A 15,535-nucleotide genomic window follows, 5' to 3' on the forward strand; every position below is an offset into this window, starting at 1 on the left:
AGCGCGGCTCTCATGTTGAAATACTCACCTTTGCTGGCATCCAATGTCTTGGCCGGTGTTTTCCATAACGTGTCTAACTCCTCTTGAAGTAGCCCCAGATACAAATTAATATTATTTCTTGGTTGTTTTGGCCCTTGAATAAGCATGCTCATGTGAATGTACTTCGATTTCATGCACAACCTGGGGGAGGTTGTACAACCATACAAACATAGGCCATCTGCTATGGTTGGTGTTCTGGTTGCCAAACGGGTGCATGCCATCGGTACACGCGCCGAGCACGATGTTCTTTGCATCACATTCAAAATACTGATAGAAGTTGTTCAACGCTCTCCACTGGCTTCCATCCTTGACATGCCTCAGCTTCGGATCATCTCCCTCATCGGGCTTCTTCCTCTCCGCGTGCCAACGCATTAGCTTTGCTTCCTTGGGATATACCAAATACCTCTGGAGACGGGGAGTGATCGGTAAGTACCATACCACTTTCTGGGGACATTTCTTCCCGGCCTTCTTGTATCGAGAAGCATTACACACCGGATAGCTTGTTTTTTCCGCGTGCTCCTTCCGATAAATTATGCAATCGTTGATGCATGCATGGTATCTAACGTGTGGTAGATCAAGAGGGCACACGATCTTCTTGGCCTCATCAACACTACTAGGACATAGATTACCCGCGGGAAGAACATCCTTTAGGTACTTGAGATGCTCATCGAGGCTAGTGTCGGTCCATTTGTTTTTGGCCTTCTTCTTTAGGAGTTGGAGCGTGAAACTCAAGCGGGTCACCTCAGGATTGCAACCATCATACAATGGAGTGTTCAAGTCTACCACCAGTTGCTCCAGCTTAGCCTCCTCTCTAGAAGCAGCTCTCTCAGTACTCGTCTCCTTGCGAAGCAATGCTTGAACATGAGGGTCCCGCATGATTGAATTTAGTACCGATGAACTCTGCTGCGTGGAGTCCATGTTGTTCTCTCCGCCGCCATGTCCGGCCCCTTCTCCGCCGCCATGTACGGCCCCTTCTCCGCCGCCATTATCAATCATCTCTTCGTCTTGCCCCGTGTCATCATTGCCTGCCCCGTCGACATCCTCAACATCGTCATCCTCATCTTCAATTATCCACCGAGTATAGCCATCCATGAAACCAGTCATAAGTAGGTGCGCTTCGACATGACCATCGTCATGGGGGTCGAGCCAAACTATTCCTTTGCATTTTTGACACGGATATAAAACCTCTGTCCGGTTATTTTCTTTCATGTCCTGCACCGCCGACCGCAACCACCTATCCACCATCGTTCTACTGACCATCGTCAACTCTGCACGGTAATAATAAACAAATTGATTATAAAAATGCGTGCATGCATCAAAGTCATACAAAAATTCGGCATGACCTTCCTTAAAAATAGGACGTATATAGATCTAGAGTTTGCCCGGAATTCGCCGAAACGTAAATAAATCGACATTTTGGCAAAACATAGGCAACTCAAAAGCACAATTTGGCATCAACTCATGCCACACACACAATTTCCATAAACATATCACACACACATAAACATATTTCCATTTTGCAAAAGCATGAAATTTTAATCACCTATATCTCGAGATCGGTGGAGATGATGATGTAGGGAGATCAAAAGTGCACAAAGCTCTTCTTGACAAAGATAGATCTAGTTAGGGGGCAAATAGGTCACTTAACTAAATACTGCATCTACCTAGCTACCTAATTTGGGAGGAGACAACTTCAACTAGTGGAGGGGGATGGAAAAAGAGAAAGGAGATGCATTAATGGAGGTGGTGTAGTTAGGTAGGAGTAATGAAGAGAGAGAAAGGTATGTAGAAGAGGGAGAGTAATGGGGGAGAAGTATTGAGGAAGAAGAAGAGTGAGAGTGGGAGAGGTAGGGGAAAGGGAAAGGAGGGGGGGTGGGGAAAAGGTGGTGGGTGCGGATTAGCAGTTGCGTGGGACGTAAAATGCGCTGCTGCTAGGTACAAGCGCTACTGCTAACCAGGACCAAATGTGTGCCCGATTTGAAAAGTAGCAGCAGCGACCTCAGAAAAACCGCGCTACTACTATAGCTACAGCAGTAGCGCAGCTCGCGGCACCGCGCTTCTGCTAAATGGAGTTGGGTGGGCACTGTTGGTCCATATTTGTAGCAGCGCGGGTTACGCCGAGCGTGCTACTGCTAAGCACTTGTCAGTAGCGGGTTTTCCACACCCGCGCTACTGCTAATTAGCAACAGCACTCCTTTTTGAGGCGCGCTGCTGCTAAAATTCTGTGTATAGGGTTTTCCCTAGTAGTGGATTTTCCATGTGTAAAATTATCATTGGCTGGAGGAGACACGTGTCAGGTCCGTGTTGGCACATGTGTCACTCATTAAATGGGCGAGACGCGCCTATGATATGTTGGCACGTGGACCGGCCCATCAAGATTAAATGGGCCGGCCCAACTAAAGGCCCACAAGAATTTGCAGACCATAATGGGCCGGCCCAGCTAAAGGCCCACGAGATTTTGCGGACCATAATGGGCTGGCCCAGCTAAAGGCCCACAAGATTTTGCGGGCCATAATGGGCCGGCCCAGGTAAAGGCACACAAGATTTTCATGTGCCATAATGGGCCGGCCTAGGTAAAGGCCCACAAGATTCTTGTGGATCATAATGGGCCGGCCCAGCACTAGTAGAAAAGGGGGCAAAGGTCCAGGCCGGGTCAGCCCATTAGTCCCGGTTCAGTCCAGAACCAGGACCAATGGGGGCATTGGACCCGGTTCGTGAGCCCAGGGGGCCGGCCGGGCCACATGGGCCATTGGTCCCGGTTCGTCTGGACCTTTCGGCCCCGTTGGTGGGATGAACCAGGACCAATGGGCCTTGCTCCTGGCCCACCACCATTGGTCCCAGTTGGTGGCGGAGCCTTTGGTCCCGGTTCAAGCCACCAACTGGGACCAATGAGGTGCCTATATATACCCCCTCGCGTAAGAGCAGAGCACACTGCTCTATTTTTTTCTGGCCGAGGGGGAGAGGGCTTGGTGGTGCTCTAGCTCACCTCCTATGCACACAAGGTGTTCGATGGAATGCCCAAGCCATACTACTTAAGCTTTCTTCTCTACAAGCTCAAGCTCTAAGCTCCATTTTCCTCAATATTTGTCTAGGTTTAGTGGTCCGTCACGCCCCGTCCCCATCTTCACCGCCGTCGATCACCCGCGCCGAGCTCATCGCCGGCACCACCGTGGTGAGCCTCTTGTTCTTATCTTCTTTCTGAAAGGAAAAAATATTCTTACTTGTATGTTTACATACATACTTGTGTTATTTTCTTACTTTTATTATTGCATCTTATATAGTGCGATGGTTTTGGTATCCGCCCCCGTCGGCCCTCGTCCTGTTTATGATTCGGATGTGGTATATATATTATCTTTATAACTATTGGTTCATTTATTGTTTATGAAAATTATGCCGACCAACGTGACATAGATTTTATTTATGTAGGATGTATGTGAATCGGAAATTCCAACCGACCCTATTGTCGAGAGGTTAAATTTAGTTGAAGAAGAAACAATTTGTTGAAGGAAAAAATAAAAAAATTGAGGAGGAGAAGATGATATTGGAGTTGCATGTTGTGGATGTCGTCGATGATCACAAGATCAAGATGGATGCAATGCGCTTGAAGATTAGAAAATATGACATTCATACCAAGGCTTGGTATCATTATGCTGTTGGATCAATTGTTACCTTGGTTGCGATTATGATCGCATTTGTTTTCGCATTGAAATGTTTTACATAGTTTCAATGTATGGTTTAATTAATTAGATGCTCTGGAGAGCTATATGTTGTTAGATGAGAACTATGTATGTACTTTGGTTTTAATGTGATGATGAACCTCTATTAATTTGGACACTTAATTATATATAATGCACGCAGATGAACCGGCAATGGATGTACGGTGACAGACACACCTCCGAGTACATTAAGGGCGTTCATGAGTTTCTCGATGCGGCTGACGCAAACAAGCAGAATGGTTTTATGTGTTGTCTATGCACTGAATGTGGGAATACGAGGTCTTACTCTAACCAGAAAATCCTTCACTCCCATCTGCTTTACAAGGGTTTCATGCCACACTATAATGTTTGGACGAGGCACGAAGAAGAAGAGTACGATGACAACTATGTGCCCCCTGAATACAGTGATGCTGCAACGAGGGGAGCTAGTGAAGATCAAGAGGAACCAGATGATGTGCCCAATGATGCTGCAACGGGTGAAGCTACTGAAGATCAAGAGGAACCAGACAATGTGCCCGATGATGATGATCTCCGCCGGGTCATTGTCGATGCAATGACGCAATGCGAAAGTAAAAAGGAGAAGCTGAAGTTTGATCACATGTTAGAGGATCACAAAAAAGGGTTGTACCCCAATTGCGAAGATGGCAACACAAAGCTCGGTACCGTACTGGGATTGCTGCAGTGGAAGGCAGAGAATGCTGTGGCTGACAAAGGATTTGAGAAGCTACTGAAAATATTGAAGAAGAAGCTTCCAAAGGATAACAAATTGCCCGACAGTACATACGCAGCAAAGAAGGTTGTATGCCCTCTAGGATTGGAAGTGGAGAAGATACATGCAGGCCCTAATGACTGCATCCTCTACCGCAGTGCATACAAGGATCTGAACGCATGCCCGGTATGCGGTGCATTGCGGTATAAGATCAGACGAGATGACCCTGGTGATGTTGACGGTGAGCCCCCCCAGGAAGAGGGTTCCTGCGAAGGTGATGTGGTATGCTCCTATAATACCACGGTTGAAACGTCCATTCAGAAACGAATAGCATGCCAAGTTGATGCGATGGCACCGCGAGGACCGGAAGGAAGACGGGAAGTTGAGAGCATCCGCTGACGGGTCGCCGTGGAGAAAAATCGAGAGAAAGTACTGGGATGAGTTTGCAAAGGTCCCAACAAACGTATGGTTTGCTTTAAGCGCGGATGGCATTAATCCTTTCGGGGAGCAGAGCAGCAATCACAGCACCTGGCCCGTGACTCTATGTATGTATAACCTTCCCCCTTGGATGTGCATGAAGAGGAAGTTCATTATGATGCCAGTTCTCATCCAAGGCCCTAAGCAACCCGGCAACAACATTGATGTGTACCTAAGGCCATTAGTTGAAGAAATTTTACAGTTGTGGAATGGAAACGGTGTACGTACGTGGGATGAGCACAGACAGGAGGAATTTAACCTAAAGGCGTTGCTGTTCATCACCATCAACGATTGGCCCGCTCTCAGTAACCTTTCAGGACAGACAAACAAAGGATACCACGCATGCATGCACTGTTTAGATGACACTGAAAGTATATACCTGGACAAATGTAGGAAGAATGTGTACCTGGGCCATCGTCGATTTCTTCCGACCAACCATCAATGTCGAAAGAAAGGCAAGCATTTCAAAGGCGAGGCAGATCACCGGAAGAAGGCCGCCATGCGTACCGGTGATCACGTACTTGCTATGGTTAATGATTTACACGTAATCTTTGGAAAGGGTCCCAGTGGACTAGCTATTCCGAATGACGCTGAGGGACACGCACCCATGTGGAAGAAGAAATCTATATTCTGGGACCTACCCTACTGGAAAGACCTAGAGGTCCGCTCTTCAATCGACGTGATGCACGTGACGAAGAACCTTTGCGTGAACCGGCTAGGCTTCTTGGGCATGTATGGGAAGACAAAAGATACACCTAAGGCACGGGAGGACCTGCAACATTTGCACGAAAAAGATGGCATGCCTCCGAAGCAGTATAAAGGTCCTGCCAGCTATGCTCTTACGAAAGAAGAGAAAGAAATCTTCTTTGAATGCCTGCTCAGTATGAAGGTCACGACTGGCTTCTCGTCGAATATAAAGGGAATAATAAATATGCCAGAGAAAAAGTTTCAGAACCTAAAGTCTCATGACTGCCACGTGATTATGACGCAACTTCTTCCGGTTGCATTGAGGGGGCTTCTACTAGAAAACGTCCGATTAGCCATTGTGAAGCTATGTGCATTCCTCAATGCAATCTTTCAGAAGGTCATCGATCCAGAAACCATACCAAGGCTAAGGAGTGATGTGGCGCAATGTCTTGTCAGTTTCAAGCTGGTGTTCCCACCATCCTTCTTCAATATCATGATGCTCGTCCTAGTTCATCTAGTCGATGAGATTGTCATCCTGCGGCCCATATTTCTACACAATATGTTCCCCTTTGAGAGGTTCATGGGAGTCCTAAAGAAATATGTCCGTAACCGTGCTAGGCCAGAAGGAAGCATCTCCATGGGCCATCAAATAGAGGATGTTATCGGGTTTTGTGTTGACTTCATTCCTGGCCTTAAGAAGATAGGTCTCCCTAAATCGCGGAATGAGGGGAGACTGACTGGAAAAGGCACTCTTGGAAGTGACTCAATAATATGAAGGGGCGGATATTCTTGGTCTCAAGCACACTACATAGTTCTACAGAACTCTACCTTGGTGACCCCGTATGTCGATGAACACAAGAACAGTCTGCGCTCGAAACACCCGGAGCAGTGCGGCGACTGGATTACATGTGAACACATCAGGACTTTCAGAAGTTGGTTGGAAACACGTCTTAGAGGTGACAACACTATTTGTGATGAGCTGTACTTGTTGTCCAGGGGACCATCTTTGACTATATTGACTTACAAAGGATACGAGATAAATGGGAATACATTTTACATGATCGCCCAAGATCAAAAGAGCACCAACCAAAACAGCGGTGTCCGCTTTGATGCAGCAACCGAGAGTGGAAAGGACACATATTATGGTTACATAGTGGACATATGGGAACTTGACTACGGACATGATTTTAAGGTCCCTTTGTTTAAGTGCAAATGGGTCAATCTATCAGGAGGCGGGGTACAGGTAGACCCAAAGTACGGAATGACAACAGTGGATCTGAAAAATCTTGGGTACACTGACGAACCGTTCGTCCTAGCCAATGATGTGGCACAGGTTATCTATGTGAAGGACATGTCTACCAAACCGAGAAAAAGAAAAGATAAGGAAGCGAATACATCATATGATGAGCCAAAGCGCCACATAGTTCTTTCAGGAAAAAGGGACATCCTGGGAGTGGAGGGCAAGACAGACATGTCTGAAGATTATGAAAAGTCTCATGAAATTCCTCCCTTCAATGTCAAGGCTGACCCAAGCATCCTGATAAACGATGAAGATTATCCATGGTTATGGCGCAATAAGCAAATGACACAAGCGAAGAAAAAGTGCAGACTTTCTCCCGCAACTATTATGATGATACCATGCCAACTTTGTAACACACGAGTATGCTATGAGCACAGACAGGTGCATTTATGTTCATTTTTTAGTAAAGTTAATCACAAACTTGTGATTCACACAAATTTCAAAGAATTCAAATTTTAACTATTCAAATTTGAAAACTAATGGCACTAACAGAAAGTTTATAATTTTTCTAAAACTAATGGCACTAACAGAAAGTTTATAATTTTGCTGACCTAAAAGCAAAAAGAATTAAAAAATAAAGCAAAAAACAAAAGAAAATAAATAATACAGAAAACAAAACAAAAAAACTAGAAAAAAATTAAAATAGCAACAATAAGTATTTTGTTGTAAGTAGAAACAAAATAAAATAAATAAAGCAACAAAGAAAACTAAAAAACTAAAAAAGTGTTTTCAAATTTGAAAACTAATGGAACTAACAGAAAGTTTATAATTTTTCTAAAACTAAAAGCAAAAAGAATTAAAAAATAAAGCAAAAAAACAAAAGAAAATAAATAATGCAGAAAACAAAACAAAAATCTGGAAAAGGCACTAAAAGCAAAAAAAAACCAAAAAAGTGTTTTCAAATTTGAAAACTAATGGCACTAATAGAAAGTTTATAATTTTTGTGACCTAAAAGAAAAAAGAAATTACTAAAAAAACTATAAGTATTTTGTTCTAAGTAGAAATGAAAAAATAAATAGAAAAAAAGAAAAAAATGCCTATAATATTTGTTATGACTAACTAAAATTACCAAATTGAGTATAATGATAAAACACAGTAATATTAAATAGGAGGAAAAAAATGACTCAAAAATCAATTTTTATAGTAAAGTTATTCATGAACTAGTGATTCACACAAATTTTAAAAAATTCAAATTTAAACTATTCAAATTTTAAAACTAACAACACTAACAGAAAGTTTATAATTTTTGTGACCTAAAAGAAAAAAAATCACTAAAAAACTATAAGTATTTAGTTCTAAGTAGAAATGAAAAAATAAATAGCAAAACAAGATGCCACCTACTGGGCCACCACGGCCTGAATACGACTAACCCATCCATGGGCCAGGATTCAGGCCCGCAGAAGGCCCAGCAGGCCCACAGGCATAGTAGTGCGAGATTAGGCCTAGAGGCCTGCAATTCAGAGGAGTTCAATGAAGATGGCGGGGCAGGGCTTATAAACAGGTCCTGCCGCTCCTCGGCTAGCGAGGTGGGACTAAACATCCCACCGCACCGTTGCTTTGGCAGGCGCACGCCTTTGGTCCCGGTTGGTAGCACTAACCGGGACTAAAGGGGACATTGGTCCCGGTTGGTGCTACAAATCGGGACCAAAGCCCTCCTTTAGTCCCGGTTGGTGCCACCAACCGGGACCAAAGGCCGCCGCTTCCCGCCCTTTGGGCTGCTGAAAAAGGCTTTTGGTCCCGGTTGGTGCCACCAACCGGGACTAATGCCCACCTTTAGTCCCGGTTTGTGCCACGAACCGGGACTAAAGGCTTTGCTATATAAGTTCACACTTTAGAAATTTTCATTCTCATCTCTCGTAGTTGCCGCCCCCGCTGTCGCCGTCGCCTCGCCCGTGCCCGTCGTCGCCGTCGCCCGCGGCCTCGCCGTCGCCCGCGCCCCTGCCCCGATGCGCGCCGCCCCGGCCCGCCCCCGTCGCCGTCGCCCGCGCCCCTGCCCCGACGCGCGCTGCCCCGGCCTGCCCCCGTCGTCGTCGCTCGCGCCCCTTCCCCGACGCGCGCCGCCATGGCCCGCCCTCGCAGTCGCCCGCGCCCCGACGCCATCCTCGCCGCCGACCCCGCGCGCGCGCGGTCCTCTCCTCAACTTGGTCCGGCCGCCGGCGCCCTCCCTTTGCAATTTTTTTCATATATATGTCTGTTATATATATATATATGCTTGTTTTATATATATATATGCTTGTTTTTTTATATATATGTAATGATTTTTTATAGAATATGATGTTTTTTTCATAGTTGATCACATATATGATGTATGCACGAATGTGGATGAAATATGATGTTTTTTTGTTCATCAGAGAGGCGGGGACGTTGAGGGATCATAGATGTATTTTTTTAGAATTTTCTATCGTGCATAGACGGATTTTAGACCACGGGAGCACCCCCTCCCTATCGTTGCAAAATTTGCTAAGTGATATTAAGAAGGAAGGAACAAAAGGATAGGAAAGAAAGAAAATAAGAAGAGGAAAGAAGAGGAGAGGAAGAAGAGGAGAAATAAATAAGAAGAAGAAAAAGAAGAAAAAGAAGAGGAGAAGAAGAAAGGAATAGTGGAGAAGAAGAGAAAATAGAATATATTCTATTTTTTCTTCTTCTCCTCTATTCCTTTCTTCTTCTCCTCTTTTTTTCTTCTTTTTTCTTCGATCTTCTCCTCTAGCTATTCCTTTCTTCTTCTCCTCTTTTTATTTCTTCTTCGTTTTCTTATGTTTTATCGGGTCTGTCGTCATCGATATACCCCTCCCTACACCGACACCCTCTACCGCTTGGCGACCTTGACCCTTGACGACCCTCATTCACGATAAAAAAAGAGGAAGAAGAAGAAAAAAAAGAGGAGAAGAAAGAATCTTACTTCTCCTCTTTTTTTCTTCTTCTTCCTCTTTTTTTATCAGGAACGAGGGTCGTCGAGGGTCGCCGAGCGGTAGAGGAAACCCTAAATAGCAAGTACCGTCGGTGTGAGATACATGTGGCCGTCGGTGTCGGACACTACATCCACGTCCCACAAGTGACGCGGGCTTCGACGCCCACGTCACTTGTGGGACGTGGATGTAGTGTCCGACACCGACGGCCACATGTATCTCACACCCACGATACTTGCTATTTAGGGTTTCCTCTACCGCTCGGTGACCCTCGACGACCCTCGTTCCCGATAAAAAAAAGAGGAAGAAGAAGAAAAAAAAGAGGAGAAGAAAGAATAGAGGAGTTATTACTCCTCTATTCTTTCTTCTCCTCTTTTTTTCTTCTTCCTCTTCTTTTTTTATCCTTGAAGTGTTGTCGAGGCCACCCCAAACCCTAGAGAAGCAGCGTCGAGGCCACCCCAAACCCTAGAGAAGCAGCGTCGAGGCCACTAATTAATATTAGTTCTACGTTTGCCACTAATATATCCATCTGTCATGTTTGAATAATAATTGCCATGTTGTAAATATTTGTAGAAACTATGGACACCGCCCAAGACGAAGTACAAGAAGAGTTGTTGGGGGACATAATCACACGAGGAGGTGATGTCGTCTGCTCGTTGTTTCTCAATGACACCGATGGTCTAGAAGCAGCTGGCTATGATTATGATGGCTCCGGTGATCTAATGCCAGTGCAAGAAGGAGACCGTGAGGACAGCTCCGGTGACCCAATGCCGGTGCAAGAAGGAGACCGTGATGACGTCTCCGGTGACCGAACCGAGTCCGGCCAGGTATATATATTAGTTAAGCTTGTGCTGACTAGCTAATTGATGCATTCATTGTTTTGGTATGTACACATATTAATTAAGTCTTTGTTCTTTTTTCTAGCCCTCCGAATCGAGCATAACTTCGGTAAAGAGACGAGGCCTGAAGAAAAAGTTGAGCTCGGATGAAAGGTTTGAGATCATAGCAATCGCGCCCGACGGCCAACCGATTGAACCCATCCAGACAAAGAGTGCATTTGTTGCTCAGTGCAGGGTTCTGGTTAGGGACAAGATCCCGATCAGCATCCAGCAATGGTTAAAGCCGGCTACAGAAGACCCTGAGGTGTCTTATGTCAATGAAATGCAGAAAAATGATCTTTGGACTGAGCTGAAGTCAAATTTCACCCTACCGCCAGAGGATGATCCGGAGAAGCCAGTTAAAGAGCAATTAATCAAGTGTTTTGCTCTTAAGAGGATGGCAGAACTATTTAGGAGGTAGAAGAAAGAGCTGAATAAGTTTTTCGAAAATAAAGAGACACCAGAATTCAAGAGCAGATATGAGAAGATCAGAGATCACTGGCCCACATTTGTGGCCCACAAGACATCGGAGAAGAGTAAGAAGATGTCGGCGACAAACAAGCAAAATGTTGTGAAGAAGAAGCATCACCATCGCACGCGGTCAGGTGGCTACCTCGCAACCCGGCCTAAGTGGGACAAGACTGAGAATGATCTGGTGGATAAAGGGATCGAACCAGAGACAATTAACTTGCCAGACCGTTGCCGGACTTGGTTCTTCGGGGCTGGCGGAACCTTGGACCCTGTATCAGGGAAGTGCATTGGGACTGTCAGGACCCCGACTCAATGCCACATCGATCTAGCATGTAACACCTCATATCACTTTGCGGCCTCACGCACGGTATTTCCACGGGTGTCGCCTTACCTATGCCCGGGACCATTTGCGCCTTTTGGCACACGTATATGATAGTGTCGCTAGCATCCATATGATAAGGAGCCCGGGCTAACACGGCTAGTCGTAAACCCAAAGTGGCACAAACCTACAGGGACAGGCATCCATGACCCAGCATCGAACGTGTCGGTCATCAGCGAGTGAATCCAGGCTGTAGCACTGGGCTAGCAGGACTCCGGTGAACCGGGCTGTAGCGGGCTAACAGGACTCTGGTATTCATCGCGTGACATTTCCCCGAAGGGACAGACACAGGAACGAGGAAGGACACATGCCGGCCAGCCTAAGTGTTCCGGAGCAGTAGCAAGCTACCATGGCTCAGTGGAAACACTAGGAGACATTTCCCGGTAAGAGAGGCTACTAAGAATAAACAACTAGATAGTCAGATCCCACACATACCAAGCATTTCAATAACATACACACAATATGCTCGATATGTGCACATACAACATGGCATCACAACATGACTCTACGACCCAAGTATGTATTCATTAGGCTCCGAGGAGCGAGATATTACAAACAGGGGTCTCATGACCCAACATTCAGAGCATACAAATCAAATCACAAGCGGAAGCTTAACATGTCTGAGTACAGACATCTACAAATGAAAAAGGCTGAGAAGCCTGACTATCTACCAGATCCTGCCGAGGGCACAAGATCGTAGCTGAGGTAACAAGCTAAACATCGAAGTCCACGCGGAACTACTAGCGAGACCGAAGTCTCTCTGCAAAAACATAAAATAGGCAAACGTGAGTACAAATGTACCCAGCAAGACTTACATCAGAACTAACTACATATGCATCATTATCAACAAAGGGATGGTGGGGTTTAACTGCAGCAAGCCAGCTTTGACTCGGTGGCTATCCTGAACTACGACTGCAAGTAACTCTTTTGAGGTGGCGCACACGAGTCCACATATTCACCATATCAATACACCACTATGGATCCGCTCCCGTCTCCCTACGAGAACGCCATCCATAGCACTCACGCTTATCTTGCGTATTTTAGGGTATCCACTTTCACTTGTCTATGAACTGATATAAGCAACCCAGAAGTCCTTTACCGCGGACACGGCTATTCGAATAGATGATGTTAACCCTGCAGGGGTGTACTTCTTCATACATGTTTCCACCACTTAGCGTCTGCACACGACATGTGCTCGGCAGACTTCAAGCGAAAGCCGACGTGGGTGTAGACCACGACCTACCTAAACACCTAAGTCTCTAGTCCAGGTTTATCGCCTATCCAGGTTCCATCCGCAGGGAGTCCGGCCGAGGTTTCCCATACGGCCCCGAACGATGTGTACAGGGTTCCCGAGATACCTAACGGGTATTCGGTACACCGTGCCACGTACCTACCGCATCACAGCCCACCCCGCGGGTCAGCGCTGTCCACGGCCTCCAGTAAGCTACAAACACCAGAAACTACTTGCAACTCCTGGACAGAGGACTAGGGTGAATAAGAAGTCGAGCGGGGTCATATTTCAGGGCCCAATGCATGGTAGTAGCTGAAATCATGGATCACAAACACAGAACTCAGTTCCTGAGGACGGCTTCAATGAGACAACCCACCATGTACTCCTACATGGCCTCTCACCGTTACCTTTTACCAAATCGTGTTCACACACTTAGCTCACACACAGTAGGACATGTTCACACACCTCTGATTCATCCCCGATGAATCAGACCTGACTCAACTCTAAGCAGTAGCAGGCATGACAAACAAACATGAATGAGTAGGCACAACAGGGCTCAAACAACTCCTACTCATACTAGTGGGTTTCATCTATTTACTGTGGCAATGACAGGTCATGCAGAGGATAAAGGGGTTCAGCTACCGCAGCAAGTAACAAATGACTCGTTGTTGTTCTAATGCAGTAAAAGAGAGCAGGGCGAGAGAGTAGGATTGTATCGGAATGAACAAGGGGGTTTTGCTTGCCTGGCACTTCTGAAGATAACATTCAGTCTTCATCAGTGTCAACGATCACATCATCGGTACAGCGTCTACCGAGGGGGAACAACACCGGCAAACACAGAAGAAACACGATCAATGCAATGCACAGTATGATGCATGCTATGACATGGCAATATGAATGTGTTTTGGGCTAATGCATCTAGCAACAAGTTAAATGGGGTTGGTTTGAATACAAGATTCAAATTCAAACTCCATATGTGAGAGTTTAAATGCCATTTATTTGTTTTGTCCAAAACAGAGGACAAACATTGTTCAAACATGCATGAAAATGGTACAGATGGATTCCTTGAATTTTTCTGATAATTTTTCATATATAATTTGTTTGATTTGGAGTCACGGTTGAATTACTATGATTTTTAGAAGTTTTAGCTATTTTCTGAAATAAATAAATCGTTTAGATTTATTTAAAATCCAGAAAAGGGTTTACTGCGTCAGCATGACGTTGGCATGACGTCAGCAGGTCAACAGGGGCTGGTCCGGGTCAAACCTGACCAGCGGGGTCCACACGTCAGTGACACAAGTGACTAACAGAGTTAATTAATTCTAACTAATCAAATTAATAGCCACGGGGCCCACTGTCAGTGTCAGCAGGGGTAATTAGTCCTAAACTAATCTTGTCAGGTGCAGGGCCCACGCGTGTTAATCCCAGGGAGGTCAAACCCCTGGTCAGCGGGGTCAAACCCGCCGGCGACTCGACGCCGGCGAGGCCAGACACGGCGGCGAGGCTCGGATTTGGTCCTCCGTCGACCAAATCAACGGCGGAGATGCGCTACGCGTAGCTGGGGAGCTCGCGCATCGAGTGGTGGTGGCGGTTGGGCTCGGGATGGTCGGAAAAGACGCCGGCGACAACGTTGGCGGCTGCCGGAGCTCGGGCAAGCTCGGGGTCGTCGCTAGGAGGCACGACAGGAGGAGCTGGTGGTGGCTACGGGCTACTGAGGTTGCGGTGAGCACGACGGTGGGCTCGGGAGCGAGCTGCGGTGGCTGTGGCCACGGCCACGCCATGGCCGGCGGCGAGAAGCTCTCGGCCGTGGTGGTTAGCACGGCTACAGCGGCCTTACAGGGCAAAGGAGAGGGGAAATCGGTTCAGGGGCTCACGGGGATCATGCAGGGAGGGTCAGCGAGCTCGGGGAAGCACGAACGGCGGCGAATCGATGATGAGGTTGACGGCGGCCGAAGGTTGAAGATGAGCTTGAGGGCGACGCTGCAGGGCTTCCGGAGGGCCGTGGATCGGTGGGGAGGAAGAGGGGGTCGAGGCGGAGCTCCTGAGCCCAGCGGCAGGGCGAGGGGTGGCCGGTGGCCGCGGCGAACGCGTCGGTGCGATGGCTGCGTTCGGGCGAGTGAGAGAGAGGAGCAGAGGAGAGAGAGGGCCACGGGGAGAGTGATAGAGAGGTCGAGGGGGTTCGGCATCTCCGTGGCGTCGTCTAGGCGCATCGGAGAGGGGCCAGGCAGGCAGGGAGGGAGGAGGTGGCCGGCGCGGGGCGGGCACGCGCCTCCGTCCTTCTGGCGAGGGAGGAAGACGACAGGGAGGCGGTGATGGGCTGGGCCGTTGGAGCTGGGCCGGTTGGTGGGCGCCAGGTAAGTCCAGGTGGGTTCTCTCTCTCTTTCTTTCTCTTTTCTATTTTCTGCAATTGGTTTTGATTTGATTTAAAATATCAAATCATTTTTCTAAAACTTTCTGTAAATTGTATGTGAGCTCAGGAACTAGTCCAAGGTCACAGGCAACTTACAAAAATATTTGAACTTTATTTCTTATATAATAGAAATAAATTCAACTCAAATATGTCATTGGTTTAAGTCAAAGGCCCAAAAATAAATAATTCTGTGATTCCAAAAATATTGGTTTGAATTTTACCTCTTACCAATATTTTCACAGAGTAACAGGAACATTTCTTTGGACTCATTTGATGAGATTTAAATGTTGGTTATTTTTAGAGGTCTTCTGAGGCTTTTGAAAATTCCTCAA

Source organism: Triticum aestivum, chromosome 7A (assembly GCF_018294505.1).
Source record: "Triticum aestivum cultivar Chinese Spring chromosome 7A, IWGSC CS RefSeq v2.1, whole genome shotgun sequence".
NCBI classification, from domain to species: domain Eukaryota; kingdom Viridiplantae; phylum Streptophyta; class Magnoliopsida; order Poales; family Poaceae; genus Triticum; species Triticum aestivum.